Raw genomic sequence first — 12,386 nt, 5'->3', positions numbered from 1 at the left:
GGACTCAGTAAGGGATCCCAAATCTGACGCCTCAAGGGGCAGTTTCCTGGAGCTTGAGACTGGGTCTGGGATACAACTGGGGAGGAGGATCGGTATTAACCCAGGAGGCCTCATTGCTATGCTGAACAGGGGTCTTGCTTGGGGGAAGGAAGGAAGGAAGGACAGAAGCGGCAATGGCCGTAAGTTACGTGCCATCCCGGCGTTTGCCTGGAGGAGCTATCTGAAGGTGAGATACCGGCCGTAGTCTAATAAAAGTCAACAAAAATGGCCGAGAGAAATCGGCACACTGACCACGCGCCTTACCAAAATGTGTAAGCCGGGAATCGAACGCGGGGACCCCGGATCAAGATCTACCCTGTCAAAAGGCTCGTATGGATTGTCCTCTGAGAGTGTTGAGACCACTTGAACTAACTTGTACTCTGCCACTTCTCTGAACTAGCATCTTCCTCTCGTTCTGCTACGGTGAACATAACGCTGACGGATAGGGCGACTAGGTGGCCGAGTGGTTAAGGCGTTGGACTGCTAATCCAATGTGCTATGCACGCGTGGGTTCGAATCCCATCCTCGTCGACTGCTCATTTTAATGTTAAGAATTACATGAGAAAAGTAGGCGCTGTGCTGCAAGCAGGAGTCTTCCAGAGCATTTGCTTTTCGGTGTAGTGTGGACAGGGGAGAGAGAAGAGTGCCGCTTCAGACTTCACTTCCAAAGTATTATCAACCAAAGAGGGTGAAACAAATGGGGAAAAGTATTTGAGTCGAAGAACAGCAACAACAGTCAATCTCCGATCAGATTTGACTAGCAAATTCATGCTTCACTCTTTAATCTCAAGGGTGCAATCATTTCTTTAAATAAATCTGATTAATCATTGCTTCTTCTTCTTCAGGGTCGAATTTTCCCTCGTACTCAACGAGGGATCCCACCTTTACCGCCTCAAGGGCAGTGTCCTGGAGCTTCAGACCCTGGGTCGGATATACAACTGGGAGGATGACCAGTACCTCGCACAGGCGGCCTCACCTGCCGTACTGAAGAAGGCCTTGCGGGGGGATGGGACGATTGGAAGGAATAGACATGGAAGGGGGAAGTAAGCGGCCGTGAACTTAAGTTACGTACCATCTCGGCATTTGCCTGAAGGAGAAGGGGGAAACCACGGAAAACCACTTCTAGGATGGCTGAGGTGGGAATCGAACCCTCCGCTACTCCCAAGGCCGAGTGGACCCGTTTTCAGCACTCATACCACTTTTCAAATTTTCGTGGCAGAGCCGGGAATCAAACCCGAGCCTCCGGGGTGGCAGCTAATCACGCTAACCACTTCACCACAGACGCCGACGAGTTAAACGTCGTAATTTTAATAAATTGAAGTTCATGTACAAGGTGCGATTTTAATGACGTAATATTTTGTTTTCGTATTCATTGCTCTCACATTTATAACCCCGAATTTATATCTGTTTTGAACAAACAACACGTTAAATTCTATCTACAAAATTACCCCACATCTTGACATAAATACTAATCTCTGGCATATTGATGTAAAATCAAGCTTTAGAATGAATAAGTCAATATGACAAAACTTGGACGTACCGGGCGAGTTGGCCGTGCGCGTAGAGGCGCGCGGCTGTGAGCTTGCATCCGGGAGATAGTAGGTTCGAATCCCACTATCGGCAGCCCTGAAGATGGTTTTCCGTGGTTTCCCATTTTCACACCAGGCAAATGCTGGGGCTGTACCTTAATTAAGGCCACGGCCGCTTCCTTCCTACTCCTAGGCCTTTCCTATCCCATCGTCGCCATAAGACCTATCTGTGTTGGTGCGACGTAAAGCCCCTAGCAAAAAAAAAAAATACTTGGACGTATCTACAGCATGCTTGTTTGGTCTTTTGTAATTTTCCTACCGTACGCCGATCATTGCATGCAGTGTGTCGTGACCTGTTCGCCAGTCTGATTGTTAGTTGTCAATTAAAACATGGATTCTTCTGATGAAGAAATCTTTCAACAGCTTTGTCCCGAATGCCCCCCCCCCCCCACCACCAAAATCTTTCAATAATATAAAGAAATTATTTTAGGACGAAACTTTTTTCGTGATAGACATGAACTGGTTTTCTCTTACGTGTAATGAAAGTGACTTTCTCAAAATATTTAGTTAAAGTAAGGATTCGTGTGTTTTCTTTCTTTCTTTCTTTCTTTCTTTCTACATTCTTCATCTGTTTACCCTCTAGGTTTGGTTTTTCCGTCGGACTCAGCGAGGGATCCCACCTCCACCGTTCAAGGGCAATGTCCTGGAGCGTGATACTTTGGGTCGGGGGATACAACTGGAGAGAACGACCAGTACCTCGCTCAGGCTGCCTCACCTGCTATGCTGAAGAAGAAAGGAAGCGACCGTGGCCTTAAGTTAGGTACCATCCCGGCATTTGCTTGGAGCAGAAGTGGGAAACCACGGAAAGCCACTTGTACGATGGCTGAGGTGGTGGTGATTATTGTTTTAAGAGGAAGTACATCTAGGCGACCATCCTCTATATAAAACATTAATCAGAGAGAAAAGATGGAAAGGGTCCAACACTTCGGAAAATGAAGGTATCGGCCAAAGGAAGACAAGGGCCACGAAGGGCGTGAAAATGAAAGACTCCCTAGGCCTCCATACGTAATATCGTTGGGGTCGGAAAAGAACAAGGGTTGACCAAGGAAGGTCGGATAGGATAGATGAAAGTGAGGAGCCTAGCACAAGTAAGTGGAAGCAATGCCAGGACTCAGCTAAGGGCCCAGTGGTCGCCAACCCACGCTCCAAAGTTCAGAGCCCCTGGGGCTGGCTGAGATGGGAATAGAACCCACCTCTACTCAGTTGACCTCCCGAGGCTGAGTGGACCACATTCCAGCCCTCGTACCACTTTTCAAATTTCATGGCAGAGCCGGGAATCGAACTCGGGTCTCCGGGGGGGGGGGGGGGTGGCAGCTAATCACACTAAACACTGCACCACAGAAGTGGACGCTGTACGTTATTCAATAGGTCAAATATTTTACATCTTTAAAATGTTTGAATGATAATGTTATAAGGGATTGATTATAGTCTGGCATTATCCCTAAAAATCTTAATCGCAACCAGTTCACCTCAACCCTTATCTTACACTTACCTAAATGTGAATGATGGAAGGAATGTCCTTGGGCTCTAAAATAAATCGAGAAGAGAGAAACAGATTATCTGTTGGTGTGATTTCATCTTTCAACAGGAAGTGTTCAAGTACGTTTGTCACGTATTTGGATATCTGATAACTGAGAATATTTTAAGGTGCTTCATGCATTATTGCACACTACCTCCATGACCTTGGGTTTTGTTTTGCGAGAAGTGACACCTCTGAGAGCTGTCTGGTAAGTTTCCATGGATTACAAAGAAAGAGAGAGATGTGTCACTACTCGTTGTTAGTTGTAAATTAGGTTGCCCGATGCCTCCATTGAACGTCATGTCCTCTCTTTCGGTGGTATTCGAATGGTGCGGTTGGCGTACCCCCAAAATCCAACCGTTTTAGCTTCGTGCCCCCGAAGTACGAGTATATTGCGATTATAGCAAAAATAACAAATGATTGTTGCTCGATGCTAAATAACATTAATAATAATAATAATAATAATAATAATAATAATAATAATAATAATAATAATAATAATAATAATAATAATAATAATAATAATAATATTAATAATAATAATAATAATAATAATAATAATAATTGTACCGGGCGGTACACCTCCACGCCGCTAATTCAAACCTTGCGCCAGTTGAAACCCCCCTACTGGAAGAAGTCTGAACTTTGTCTTATGTGTTAATTTTCAAGTCATCCTGAAGATGTCACTACTTGGAGATTTTGAAGTTTCTGAACTGTGTTGTTTTCGACGTATTTTTGTTTTGCTTGTAGTAAGAAGTGTGAACATTCTCTTCTAGAGGACACTACTGAAGAACTACAACGGCGTACCCTAGTGCGAAGTGAAAGAACTGGTTTTTTTTTTTTTGGAGAAAATTTAATTTCAAAAGTTTGTTCTTTGCTAAATTTCTTTCAGTCATTGTTTAAGTTGGCAATATTAACCCTTTCTTTCCCCTTGTTTTGAATTTAGCCAATCCCGAATTTCTTTAATTAATTTTCCACCAATAATGTGTTTCTTCTTCATCTTGTGTAGGGGTTTTCTTTATCCACCAATAAAATGTTTGTGGGCGGGTGTTTTCTTTCCTGAAACGCCTCGAACTTTCTGCGAGAGTATATAAACTGCTGATTTTAGGGTCTCCGGGCCACTTCAGTACCATCTTTCAGTGTGTAAAGTACATAGCAGGGGGCGGGTAGCGCCTCTTTCTTCGGGCAGCAGTTCAACAAACAGGTAATGGCCGATTAATAACTTCTTTTCTTGCTAGCTCAGCAGTTTAACTCTCGGGGCGGGTCCGAAGCTTTTCCACCATGTAACTTTCCCTAAAATGTAAAGAATCTTTGTATTTATTCTATCTTTTAAGCTTCATATTGGGATAGAGAGTGCTTAACCCTCTCGAGCTCCCTCTCATATTGCATTGAGGTGAACTTATTTTCACAACCGTTTCTTCCTTAACGTAATGTAAATTGTTTCCTTCTAAAAGTCACCTCTTTAGTATGGGATTAGCCCTTGCATTAACGACCTAGTGCCAAGTAGGTTTTAAACAAAGTGTATTAGGAGCGCAAGTTCGCCTCCTCTCAAATTGGTATTTTAGAGGCCAGGTAATTAAATTTTCTCACTTAATAGGCCTCAGTAGGTAGGGTATCTTTACCCCTGTGTTTATGTCATTAGAGGAAAACTTGAAGGTGGAGTTTGGTGTGGCCTTTGATAGGCTTAACCTTTGAGAGCAGATCGCTCTTTTGAAGTTTGTTTCTGCGCGCCTCGAGGAGGCTTTATGATGTAATTGGGAGCAAGTGCTCCTGGGCTTGATTGGGGTCTTCTGCCCCTTTGTTGAATTCTGTATATCGTAAAGTTGGGCTAATTGCTCAAGAATTGTGTGTCTGGCTCTCGGAGCCCCAAATCCTGTAATTGTACATTCTCGATTAGTGGTTTTGCTACTCTGTACCTGCCATTATTGTTATTTATTGTTTTTGCTAAGAAAATATAACCTTGTTAAATTTTAAATTCACTTTAATTTCGTAGCCTGAGACCTGTTCACCCCCGCACCTTCTTTCACCTCTAACTACCACGGAAAACTCCGTAACAACAATAATAATAATAATAATAATAATAATAATAATAATCATCATCATCTTCAGCAGATTTTCCTCTTGCTCAGGGTCCTTGCACGCACTGAGGTGTGTAACAGTTGTGGTCGGGAATTTAAGGCCGCATGCCCTTCCTCACACCACGGGATTTTCACTTGAATCTCTCACTCCAGCAAAACCAGGAATCAAACCACGGTCGTCGCCAGGATGACAGGCAACCAGTTAAAATCGCTACGCTACCCTGTTCCCCAATAATAACAGCAATAATGTATTGTAGTGGTCTATATATTGGCGCTGGGGAAAGGAAACTCCGTAACCTCTTCGGAGTTAAGGCGACACTCCGGAACTAAAAAAATATTTTTACCTAATGCGTGGATTTTCACGAAACTTCGTGGGAATATCGCCTACATAAAAATAGAGATAACATGAACATTTCTTTCATAAACAGTTAATCGTTTTTCAGAAAAGAAGTTTTGTTTTAGTAACTTTTAATTCAATTTTTTTTCATGAAATTAATGTAAATTCGTAATTAGGTAGATAATACTTATTTTAAAAGCATTACTTATCGATTTTTCTGTGCATAATTTATATAAGGAGATATATCGTACTGAAGTTAGTGTAATTTTTACTTTCTAGAATTTCGGACGTAAAAATCCCTACTACTTGAAAAAATTCTGTAATAAAAAATTCCATAAGCAGGTTTCTTAATATAGCTGTGATACATATACCATACAATTTTTGTTACATTTGGGAAAATATTATGGGAGAAAAATGGGATTATGTAAAATTACAATTGGCAAAGAAAGCATTATTACAGTGATAAATTGTTTGAATTCATCGGAATAACTTCGTGACAAGAAAAAAAGAAACTCAATACTTTCAATTTCAGTTATAAAAACAATTTTACCAAAATGACTGAAACATCGAATTTTATCTCCAGAGTGGCGCCTTAAGTTTACAGAAGCAGCCCGAAACTGAACGGTCAGCAATGGCCGGAAAACTGTTCCTGGCATTTTCATTGTTTAATGATAACCCAATATCATTCGCCCATTGGAGTCTTCTGTTTTCCTCTGAGGCAACGCCGTAACCCTTCACAAGATATATGGGGAAACGTGGTTTTCTCGTGAGTGAAATTAGAGCGTATTCATTGCCTAGCAACGTACAGTATGTATACGAGTATAATTTTTGATGTAACGATTACTATTATACTACGTACACTGCTACTGAAAATAATTGAATTGAATGAGTGGAATTCGAAATAAAGAATGTAGAAAGATTTCGCCTCCGTAGTGTAGTGGTTAGCGTGATTAACTGCCACCCCCCGGAGGCCCGGGTTCGATTCCCGGTTCCGCCACGAAATTTCAAATGTGGTACGAGGGCTGGAACGGGGTCCACTTAACCACAGGAGGTAAAATGAGTAGAGATGGGTTCGATTCCCACCTCAGCCATCGTGGAAGTTGATTTCCGTGGTTTCCCACTTCTCCTCCAGGCAAATGACGGGATACTACCTAACATAAGGCCACGGCCACTTCCTCACCTCTTCCTTGTCTATCCCTTCAAATCTTCCCATCCCCACACGAGGCCCATGTTCAACATAGCAGGTGAGGCCACCTGGGTGAGGTACTGGCCCTCTTCCCCAATTGTATCCCCAGACCCAGAGTCTCACGCTCCAGGACATTGCCCTTAGGGCGGTAGATATAGGATCCCTAGCTGCGTCCGAGGGGAAAATTAACCCTAAGGGTAGACATATTAAGAAAGAAACAAAGAAATAATTTCTATAGCATTGCAATGCTTACAGTTACTATGTATATTTCGGTAAAACCAGGAGCATCCGATTCTAAGTCCCAAGATTTCTTAAACGTGTTGGTAAGGATTCTGATATGTATATCTCACATGTAAGTACTGTTAATTGTCACCTGATATTTTGGAATCCGTTCCAGCAACCTCGATCATAGGAGCATTAGCCTGTACAACTGCGATACCAAATCGACCCCCGATTTGTTACACATTTTGGGGTTAAGTCGTTTGATTATAAGCCTTCACAAGATGTCTGAAAAACGACTTGTCAATATACTATAACTTCTTCTTCTCGACTGTGGCCACCAAACTACTGCGTATACAAACCCTACGGCATTTACCTGTGCTCCTTTCCTTACTTTCCAATAGCTATTCATTCTTTTACTTAGCTGCTTTCTCCTGTGTTCAGTCCAGATATATCCTTTCCTCTTTCTCCTCGAAACCTTTCAAGCTGTATATAAACCTTCTGTCTTGTATTTTATCGTCAAATTATCCGAATTCTGAGATATTTTCCTTTTCTCCTGGTATCTAATAAATGCCATTCTTACTCCTGTAAACTTGGTTAAAAATTCGTTTTGTGTTAACCCTCCTCATTATATGACCAAAGAACACAATTCACCTTTATCTGATCATGTATGAAATGCATACATAATATTGGTTGAAATTTACCTTTCATAGACCAACTTTTCTGCAATCCTTTCACTGGGTTGATTGAGATGTCGTCAGAGAAGGCCAATAGCTTACAAATTTACACCATCCCCTTTGCGCTTCGACCCTAATATTATTTCGTGATGGACTCCTCTTTCTTTGAGTTTCACTCCCCATACTCTCAATCAATCAATCAATCAATCAATCAATCAATCAATCAATCAATCAATCAATCAATCAATCAATCAATCAATCAATCAATCAATCAATCAATCAATCAATCAATCAATCAATCAATCAATCAATCAATCAATCAATCAATCAATCAATCAATCAATCAATCAATCAATCAATCAATCAATCAATCAATCAATCAATCAATCAATCAATCACCACTGTTCTACATTTATGTCTGCCACCCAGATGGCGGATTCTCTATCAATTGTTTACCTAACCTTATCGGATGGGTATCTGTTGGGAGACCAGACTAAGGAATGGTTCATCGAAAGGGGGAGTAGCAGCCTTTCGGAAGTTGCAAGGGTAGCAGTCTGGATGATTGATTGATATAGCCTTGTAATAATACTCAAGATAGCTTAGCTGTGTTGATACTGCTACACGGCTGAAAGCAACGGGAAATTACAGCAGTAACTAACTCCGGAGGACATGCAGCTCTCTCTGTATGAATGATGTACTGATGATGGCTTCCTCCCGGGTAAAATATTCCGGAGGTAAACTAGTCCCCCATTCGGATCTCCGGGTGGGGACTATACGAGAGGGGGCGATCATCAGGAAGATGGATACTGACATTCTGCGAGTCGGCTCGTGGAATGTTAGAAGTTTGAATCGTTGTGGTAGATTAGAGAATCTGAAAAGAGAGATGGATAGACTAAAGTCAGATGTAGTTGGTATAAGTGAAGTACGTTGGCAGGAGGAACAGGATTTCTGGTCAAGCGACTACCGAATTATCAACACAAAATCAAACAGAGGAAATGCAGGAGTTGGTTTAATAATGAATAAGGAAATAGCTCAGCGGGTAAGCTACTATGACCAGCATAGTGAAAGAATTATTGTCCTTAAGATAGACACCAAACCAATGCCTACCACAATAGTGCAGGTCTATATGCCTACTAGTTCAGCGGATGATGAAATCGAAAGAATATATGAAGAGATAGAAGATTTAATACAATATGTAAAAGGTGACGAGAATCTAATGGTGATGGGAGACTGGAATGCAGTGGTAGGCCAAGGAAGAGAAGGTAATACAGGAGGAGAATTCGGATTGGGACAAAGGAACGAAAGAGGAACTCGGCTGATTGAATTCTGCAGCGATCATAATTTAGTCCTTGCCAATACTTGGTTCAAACACCACAAACGACGGCTGTATACGTGGACGAGACCTGGAGACACTAGAAGGTATCAAATAGACTTCATTATGATTCGGCAGAGATTCAGAAGCCAGGTGTTGGGTTGCAAAACTTTCCCAGGAGCAGACGTGGACTCTGACTACAACTGGTTGGTCATGAAATGCCATCTGAAGTTGAAGAAATTGAAGAAAGGGAAGAATGCAAAAGGATTGGATCTAGACAACGAAAGAAAAGAGTGTGAGGGATTGTTTCAAGGAACATGTTGCACAAGGGCTAAATGAAAAGGCTGAAGGAAACACAATAGAGAAGAGTGGATAGTCATGAAAAATGAAGTCAGTAGGGCTGCTGAAGAAATGTTAGGAAGGAAGAAAAGATCAACTAAGAATCAGTGGATAACTCAGGAGATACTAGACCTGATTGATGAACGACGAAAATACAAGAATGCTAGAAATGACGAGGGCAGAAAAGAATACAAACGATTAAAGAATGGAGTGGACAGAAATCGCAAGGTAGCTAAGGAAGACTGGCTGAAGGAGAAGTGCAAGGATGTCGAAGATTGTATAGTCCTGGGAAAGGTAGATGCTGCATACAGGAAAACCAAGGAAACCTTTGGAGAAAGGAAATCTAGGTGTATGAATATTAAGAGCTCAGATGGAAAGCCACTTCTAGGGAAAGAAGACAAAGCAGAATGATGGCAGGAACATATCCAACAGTTGTATCAAGGTGAAGATGTAGATAATTTGGTTCTGGAAAAGGAAGAGGCTGTTGATGCTGATGAAATGGGAGGCCCAATTTTGAGGTCAGAGTTTGACAGAGCTGTGAACGACCAAAATAGGAACAAGGCACCTGGAACTGATGGCATTCCCTCTGAATTACTGAATACCTTAGGAGAAACCAGCTTGGCAAGGTTATTTCATTTAGTGAGTAAGATGTATGAGACAGGAGAAGTCCCATCCGATTTTCGGCAGAATGTTGTTATACCTATTCCCAAGAAAGCCGGTGCTGACAGGTGTGAAAACTATCCCACCATTAGTTTAGTATCGCATGCCTTCAAAGTTGTAACACGTATTGTTTACAGAAGAATGGAAAAACAAGTTGAAGCAGAGTTCGGAGAAGATTAATTTGGCTTCAGAAGAAGTGTAGGAACACGTGAAGCAATCCTGGCTTTACGTCTGATATTAGAGGATCAAATCAAGAAGGACAAGCCCACGTACATGGCATTCGTAGATCTAGAAAAGGCATTCGATAAAGTCGATTGGACTAAGCTATTTAAGATTCTGAAGGTGATTGGGATCAGATACCGAGAACAAAGAATTATCTACAATCTGTATAAAAATCAGTCTGCAGTGATAAGCGTCGAGGGCTTTGAAAAAGAAGCAGCAATCCAGAAAGGAGTGAGGCAAGGCTGCAGGCAGTAAAGAAAATCAAAAAGGAATTTGGAAAGGGAATCACAATCCAAGGAGAGGAAATCAAAACATTGAGATTTGCCGATGATATTGTTATTTTTACTGAGACTGCAGAATATCTCGAGAAGCTGCTAAATGGTATGGATGAAGTCTTGGGTAAGGAGTACAAGATGAAAATAAATAAGTCCAAAACAAAAGTAATGTAGTGCAGTGGAACGAAGGCAGGTGATGCAGGAAATATTAAATTAGGAGATGAAGTCTTAAAGGAAGTAGATGAATATTGTTACTTGGGTAGTAAAATAACTAACGATGGCAGAAGTAAGGAGGACATAAAATGCAGATTAGCATAAGCAAGGAAGAGGCTTCTTAAGAAAAGAAATTTGCTCATTTCAAACATTGATATAGTAATTAGAAAGATGCTTTTGAAGACTTTCGTGTGGAGCGTGGCATTGTATGGAAGTGAAACATGGACGATAACTAGCTCAGAAAGAAAGAGAATAGAAGCTTTTGAAATGTGGTATTACAGAAGAATGCTGAAGGTGAGATGGATAGATCGAATCACAAATGAAGAGATACTGAATCGAATTGGCGAGAGGAGATCGATTTGGCTAAATTTGACGAGAAGAAGAGATAGAATGATAGGACACATCTTAAGACACCCAGGACTAGTTCAGTTGGTTTTGAATGAAGTGTAGGTGGTAAGAACGGTAGGGGTAGACCAAGGTATGAATATGACAAGCAGATTAGAGCAGATGTAGAATGCAGAAGTTACGCAGAAATGAAAAGGTTAGCACAGGATAGGATGGCATGGAGGGCTGCATCAAACCAGTCTATGGACTGATGACTCAAACAACAACATCTTAAATAATTTCAAAGATGTTGGAAATTTTTCGAACTACCTAGGTAATACATTCCCTAATTCATGTTTCTACAAACGAGTATTTATGTCAGATTGCCCTCTTGAATTCCAACTTTATCTATATATTATTAACCTTTCTACTTTCAAAAACTCCGTTCAAGCTTGTTCGTCTACTAACGTTCTTCCACGCCACCTGTCCAAGGATAGCTCGAAACATATCGCTTCACCAAGCACATCGTCCCCTTATTCCGAAATTTTCTCAGCACGAAGTTTGCAAAATGTTCGTAACACTGTTTTTTTTGTCGTAAGTCACCTAGAACAAATCGAGCTGCTTTCCTTGGGATCATTTTCAGTGCTCGAATCAAGTAATCCTAGTGTGGGTCCCATACACTGAAACAATATTCTAATTAGGGTCTTACCTCCGACTACACGACCTCTCCGTAACATACTATAATCGCAAAATGCTCTCATAAACGCATGAAGATATTTATAACGTTTATTCACAATCTCGTTATATGATCACCCCAATGAAGATCTGACCTCAGATTAGTGAACACCTTGCACTTCTTTCACCCCACGAACACGGTATTTTAGATCTTGGCTAAATTCAGTTTGCTAGTAAATGCCTTCATTCTCTCCTTATTTTGAAAACCATGCCTAATTCTACCTTTTCTAACCTGCACCTCCTTCTTAATTTCTTTATTTCTGTTATAATATAGTGGGTGTTTACCATTCCTCACCACTTTTATTAGACACATACCAATTTTCACACTCCTCAACAATTATTGGTTTTAACCAACTCATATGCTGTTTACATGTTTATTTTTCATTTAAGACAGCTCATAATTACGTTTCAAAATCTACCTCATGCCTCTCTTATCAACCATATGGCACTGCTTAATCTTGCTACTTTTAAACCTTCCCTTCTATCACATTTATTTTTAACTACGACTAAGACAGATTCCTAATCTCTTATACCATCCATAATTTCAGTTTCTCTATAGAGCTCATCTGATCTTATCAGGCACCACGTCCAGATTATTCTTACCCTCAGATTTCTCCACCAGTTTTTGATTCAGCTGTGCTTCCCCGATTAACTTATTGAAC

The 12,386-nt window shown here is 41.0% G+C and overlaps 1 non-coding gene across 1 annotated transcript; it reads left to right on the top strand.

Annotated features, from left to right (window-relative positions):
• The first annotated feature begins 485 nt into the window (after window positions 1-485).
• TRNAS-GCU (transfer RNA serine (anticodon GCU)) lies at window positions 486-570 on the top strand. Its single transcript has one exon. It is a non-coding gene; the product is annotated as a tRNA-Ser (tRNA).
• The last annotated feature ends 11,816 nt before the right edge of the window (window positions 571-12,386 follow it).

The sequence above is a fragment of the Anabrus simplex genome, chromosome 1 (genome assembly GCF_040414725.1).
Source record: "Anabrus simplex isolate iqAnaSimp1 chromosome 1, ASM4041472v1, whole genome shotgun sequence".
In the NCBI taxonomy this organism is placed as follows: Eukaryota; Metazoa; Arthropoda; class Insecta; order Orthoptera; family Tettigoniidae; genus Anabrus; species Anabrus simplex.
The sequence above is the reverse complement of the archived record's forward strand: the minus strand, read 5'-3'. Positions and strand labels throughout refer to the sequence as shown.